Genomic DNA, 6,599 nt, shown 5'->3' with positions numbered 1-6,599 from the left:
CTAATCATTTAGGGGAAAAAAAATTTAGAAAAATCTAACCCCTTCCTCCCATCTTACCAGAAAGTTAAGTTCAAATAGACTTTTTTTTTTTTTTGGTGACACCATGTGGCACGTGAGATCTTATTTCCCCAACCAGGGATAGAACCCATGCCCCCTGCATTGGGAGCATTGGAGTCTTACTCACTCTGCCAGGGAAGTCCCTCAAACAGACTGAATATCAAAAACAAAACTAAAGAAGTACTAGAAGAAAAGTAGTCGAGTTACAGAGGGATAGCCTAAACATATCCCCAAGGGTGGTGTTGACAAAGATATGGAAAATGAGCCCTTTCACTAGAACCTGGACGAAAAGGTCAAACTCTTTGTCCCGGCAATTCTCACTTTAAGAAATTTAGTTCAGGAGAATTGGACATGTGCAAAAAGCTATGTAAATACACACAAATGCAAGTTCAAGTAACAAAAGATATCAGTATCCTGGTTACCATTGGGGGAAAGTAGGCAAAGTGTACAAGGGATCTCTGTATCATTTCTCACAACTACATGTAAATCTGTAATTATTGCAAAAAAAAGCCACATACAAATATGCCTATTAAAGTTTCTGTAATAGGGCTTCCGTGGTGGCACAGTGGTTAAGAGTCCCCGTGCCGATGCAGGGGACGCGGGTTCGTGCCCCGGTCCGGGAGGATCCCACATGCTGTGGAGAGGCTGGGCCCGTGAGCCATGGCCGCTGAGCCTGCGCGTCCGGAGCCTGTGCTCTGCAACGGGAGAGGCAACAACAGTGAGAGGCTCGCGTACCGCAAAAAAAAAAAGTTTCTGTAATAATAAAATTGAAAGTAAACTAAATGTCCAACAAGAGACATCTGGCAAAACAATTAGTTTAAACAAATTATGGTACAATGAGGAATACCAGGTGCTCATTAAGAATGATCAGGCATATTATTTATTGACATAAAAAGGTATTTAGGACATTGCTGAGTGAAGAAAGCAGGTTACAAGTCAAAGGTGAAATCCCTGTCTGGTATGTATGCATTTGTTTACAAAATAAATGGTGGGACAAAAGCATATAAACCTTCTTCGGAAAGGAAAAAATCAGAAATGTTTCCCTCTGGAAACTAGAAGTTCTCTCCTGGTCAGTAGTGCACTTGCTAACTGAGATAAGTGCATTCCGTCCTTGACTCTTCATTCCTTAAGCCACTGACATTCTAGGAGTTAAAAATTTTAGTGCTAATAAACTTCGTGGTTATACACATTTACACCCTTTATAGAATGTAGTTATTCCTTACACATATGCAACATTGCTTAGATAAATACCTATTACATCAACTATAAATTACAAAAGAATGGCTATTGAGAAAATAAATAAGGGATTCAAAAATTAATTGATAAGTGATACAATAAGTTTTCTAAGCCTTTTTGTTTAGGCTACATTGCATCCCTCTCTTCCTCCTGCAGTGGAATTTTTAAAAATGATTTCTGGCCATTTTTCCTGAAACCCAAACACATAGCAAATCTGCGTTTGTTTTTTAGCTGTGCCTCGCGGCTTACGGGATCTTAGTTCTCCGACCAGGGATTGAACCCAGGCCCTCGGCAGCAAGAGCGCAGAGTCCTAACCACTGGACCACCAGGGAATTCCCACATAGAAAAATTTTTAATTAACTTTTTCTCCTACAGTAATGGATGTTTGTTCTTGCCTGCCTCAGTAATAACACTTTTGGAAAATTATTGTCTGAAAAATGAAACGTTTGTGTCCAAAAGAGTTCATTGAAGCATTGTTTACACTGGTGAAAAACCAGGAACAGCACAGATGTCCCACAATAGAAGAATTAATTAAGCTGGCACATCCTTACTTACCATGTATTATAGAATCAGTTAAAAGTAATGTTTTCCCAAAATATTTGGTAGCACAGGAAAGTTCTCATTCTGTTAGGAAGAGGGCGGAAAAGATACCAAACTCTTATATAATTTGTCAAAACTCAATTATAAAATGGTGCATTTTACTGTGTGTAAATTAGATCACAATAAAGTAGGGAGGAAAAGCTATCTTTCAGACAGTATGAGGCTCAAATATAAACCAGTGCTTCTCAAACCTGTGTTTCAAAGCCCTTAGGGATCTTGTTCAACCGCAGATTCTGATTCAGTAGGTCTGGGGTGGGGCCTGAAATTGTACTACTAACAAGTTCCCAAGTGATGTCAATACTACTGGCTGGAGACCCTGCTTGGAACAGCAGAGGTGTAAACTCTGGACCAGTGCTTCTCTGCGTGTGGCCTCTGGACTGACTGTGGCAGCAAGACCGGAGAGGTGGTTAGAAACTCTTATTATCGGGCCCACCCCAGAACTACTGACTTAAAAGCACTTGTATTAACAAGCACTCCAGCTAATCCTGATGGACACTAAAGTTCGAGAATGCAATATGCATTGAAAGGCCTTATTGCAAGTTGCAGCAAAATGCCAGTTGCTTTTCTTTGGATAATGAGATTTGGGTGATTTTTGTTTTCTTCTTCGTATCTTCCTATAGCTTACAAAAATAGTGATGTTACATGTGTTCTTTCAAAATGAAAATAACTTTTAATTTTTTTTCTGGTTATAAAAGTAATATATGGGTTCCAGTTCTAACGTGATGCTGAACTGGTACCACTCCAGGAGTTGCCCTCAGGTGTTTTTCACTCATGGGCTGCCTCCTTGCAAATCTGAGCAGGCTGTATTGAAAAACCCTGTGATGGTTAATTGTATGTGTCAGCTTGACTGGGTTAAGGCATGCCCAGATAGCCGCTAAAATATTACTTCTGAGTGTGTCTGTGAGGGTGTCTCTGACAAAGATTAGCATGTAACTCAGTAGACTGAGTTAAGATGATTCCCACCAATGCGGGTGGGATCATCCAATCCACTGAGGACCTGAATAGAACAAAAAGGTGGAGGGAGGGTGAATTCGCTCTAAGCTGAGGTGTCTATCTTCTGCCCTTGGACGTCAGTGCTCCTGGGTCTCAGGCCTTCAGACTCAAACTGAATTACACCCCCAGCTTTCCCAATTCTCCAGTTTGCGGATGGCAGATCGTGGGACTTCCCAGCCTCCATAACTGTGAGCTAATTCCTATAATAAATTTATATATATATATATATATATGTATATATATATATACCTCCTGTTGGTTCTGTTTTTCTCCAAAGTCCATTTTGGTACCTAAAGAACCCAGGATGACCTAGGATAGTGCATGCGGCAGCCTTGGTTCTGAATGCTGCAGAGAAGATCACATGGACCTGTAAAGAAATCCAGATCAAAACTACGAGGGACTTCCCTGGTGGCACAGTGGTTAAGAATCCACCTGTCAATGCAGGGGACACAGGTTCAGTTCCTGGTCCGGTGAGGGAAGATCCCACATGCCGCAGAGCAACTAAGCCCGTGCACCACAACTACTGAGCCTGCACTCTAGAGCCCATGAGCCACAACTAGTGAGCCTGCGTGCCACAACTACTGAAGCCCACTCTCCTAGAGGCCATGCTCCGTAACAAGAGGAGCCACCACAATAAGAAGCCCGCGCACCGCAACGAAGAGTAGACCCGCTCGCCGCAACTAGAGAAAGCCCACACACAGCAACGAAGACCCAACACAGCCAAAAATAAATAAATAAAATTTATTTTTAAGAAAACAAAAGGGCTTCCCTGGTGGCACAGTGGTGAGAGTCCGCCTGCCCATGCAGGGGACACGGGTTCGTGCCCCGGTCTGGGAAGATCCCACATGGCGCGGAGCGGCTGGGCCCGTGAGCCATGGCCGCTGAGCCTGCACGTCCGGAGCCTGTGCTCCGCAACAGGAGAGGCCACAACAGTGAGAGGCCTGTGTACCACAAAAAAAAAAAAACTACAATGAGGTATCACACCGGTCATAATAGCCATCATCAAAAAGTCTACAGCCATCCAGACTGAGGGAGACCTGGAAACTTAGGGCCACATGAGATACAGCCACAGCTGCAACAGCAAACACCGGAAGCACCCGGGAGGCCACGGTAATGCTGGTGGCATGCATCACCACAGGATTAACTTCCACAAATATCACCCAGGATACTTTGGGAAAGTTGTTATCTGGCATTACCACTTAAAGAGGAACCAGAGCTTCTGCCCAGCTCTCAACCGTGATAAATTGTGGAACCTTGGTCGGTGAGCAGACACAGGTAAATGTTGTCAAGAACAAGACGAGCTGCTCCTGTCATTGATGTGGTGCCATCAGGCTACTATCAATACAAAGTTCTGAGGAAGGGAAAGCTCCCAAAGCAGCCTGCATCGTAAAGGTCAAATTCTTCAGCAGAAGAGTTGAGAAGATTAAGGGTGTGGGTGGGGCATGTGTCCTAGTAGCTTGAAGCCACCTGGTAGAAGATTCATTAAATGTTAACAACTGCTTAAAAAAAAAAGAAAAGTCTACAAATAATAAATGCTGGAGAGAGCGTGGAGAAAAGGGAGCCCTCCTACACTGTTGGTGGGAATATAAATTGGTGCAGCCACTATGGAGAACATTATGGACGTTCCTTAAAAAACTAAAACTAGAACTACCATATGATCCAGCAATCCCACTCCTGGGCATATACCCTGAGAAAACCATAATTCAAAAATATACATGCACCCCAATGTTCATAGCAGTGCTATTTACAATAGCCAGGTCATGGAAACAACCTAAATGTCCATCAACAGAAGAATGGATAAAGAAGATGTGGCACATATATACAATGGAATATTACTCAGCCATAAAAAAGAACAAAATAATGCCATTTGCAGCAACATGGATGGACCTAGAGATTGTCATACTGAGTAGAGTCAGACACAGAAAGACAGATATCATATGATATCACTTATATGTGGAATCTAAAAAAAGGGAACAAATGAACTTTACAAAACAGAAGTAGAGTCTCAGATGTAGAAAACAAACTTATGGTTACCAGGGGATAAGGAGGAGGTGGGGGAGGGATAAACTGGGAGATTGGGACTGACATATACACACTACTATATAAAATAGATAACTAATAATAACCTGCTGTGCTCTGTAATGACCTCCATAGGAAAAGAACCTTAAAAAATAAAAGTCTACAAATAATAAATGCTGGAGAGGGTGTGGCGAAAAGGAAATCCTCCTACACTGTTGGTGGGAATGTAAATTGGTGCAGCCACTGTGGAAAACAGTATGGAGGTTCCTTAAAAAACTAAAAATAGAGTTACCATATGATCCAGCAATCTCACTCCTGGGCATATATCCAGAAAAGATCCAAGCACCACAATGTTCATTGCAGGACTATTTACAATAGCCAAGACATGGAAACAACCTAAGTGTCCTTCGACAGATGAATGGGTAAAGAAGATGTGGTATATATACACAATGGAATACTACTCAGCCATAAAAAAGAATGAAATAATGCCATTTGCAGCAACATGGATGGACCTAGAGATTATCATACTAAGTGAAGTAAGTCAGAAAGAGAAAGACAAATATTATGATATCACTTATACGTATAATCTAAAAAATAGTACAAATGAACTTATTTGCAAAACAGAAACAGACTCACAGACATAGAAAACAAAGGGGAGGGTTACCAAAGGGGAGCGGGGAGGGATAAATTAGGAGTATAGGATTAACAGGTACACACTACCATATATAAACTAGATAAACAACAAGGATTTACTGTAAGCACAAGGAACTATATTCAATATCTTGTAATAACCCATAATGGAAGAGAAGTTTTAGAAAGAAATATATATATATATATATCTGAATCACTTTGCTGTACACCGGAAACTTACACAATATTGTAAATCAACTATACATCAATTAAAACTTTTTTTAAATAAAAGCAAAAAAAAAAAAAGATCACATGAAGATCCTCCTTTCTTTACTTAGGAATCATTCACTTGATCTTCTTTCATTAGAAAGACTGACTTTTCCAGTCTGGCCCTAAAGACAGTAATAGAACACAGTCATGTGCGTCACAGCGAGAAGAGATCAATCTTGAATGTGCTGTGTCTGCTGGAAGTTAAAACTAACAGAGAGCAGCTCCTCACTGGCCTATTACATGCCATGGAAGGCACTGAACTCCCTTGCGGTAAGTCGATTCTTGCAGTGTGTATTTCTTATTCCCCGCCCTGTTTATGAATGAACTAGTGATAGTAGACACACTCACACCTAGGGAACATTGGTGTCACTACACTGCCTTATACTTAAGAGTAACGTGTGCACGCATGGTCACGCGGCAATAAATGACAACACTGTAGAACAGTTTTATGCAAAAACATGTCTCCTCCAAGTAGAATATGTGTTGCAACAATGTCAAGAGTATTTAATTTAAAAAGAATGAATGAGGAGAATTGTTGAGTTTTGCCGACCCCTTCAGTTGTAAGGAATTAAAATGCTAAAAATTGGTGGGCACAAGTTCGCTTCGGGTACCACCAAAAAGCCTCCATGCAGGGCTTCCCTGGTGGCGCGGTGGTTGGGGGTCCGCCTGCCGATGCAGGGGACACGGGTTCGTGCCCCGGTCCGGGAGGATCCCACATGCCGCGGAGCGGCTGGGCCCGTGGGCCATGGCCACTGAGCCTGCGCGTCCCGAGCCTGTGCTCCGCAACGGGAGAG

General features: G+C 42.2%; 1 pseudogene; it reads left to right on the top strand.

Annotated features, from left to right (window-relative positions):
- The first annotated feature begins 2,615 nt into the window (after positions 1 to 2,615).
- On the top strand, positions 2,616 to 4,347 carry LOC116746184 (annotated as a pseudogene).
- Positions 4,348 to 6,599: the final 2,252 nt, after the last annotated feature.

Source organism: Phocoena sinus, chromosome 20 (assembly GCF_008692025.1).
Source record: "Phocoena sinus isolate mPhoSin1 chromosome 20, mPhoSin1.pri, whole genome shotgun sequence".
Lineage (NCBI taxonomy): Eukaryota > Metazoa > Chordata > Mammalia > Artiodactyla > Phocoenidae > Phocoena > Phocoena sinus.
This window is presented reverse-complemented; position numbering and strand designations above follow the sequence as displayed.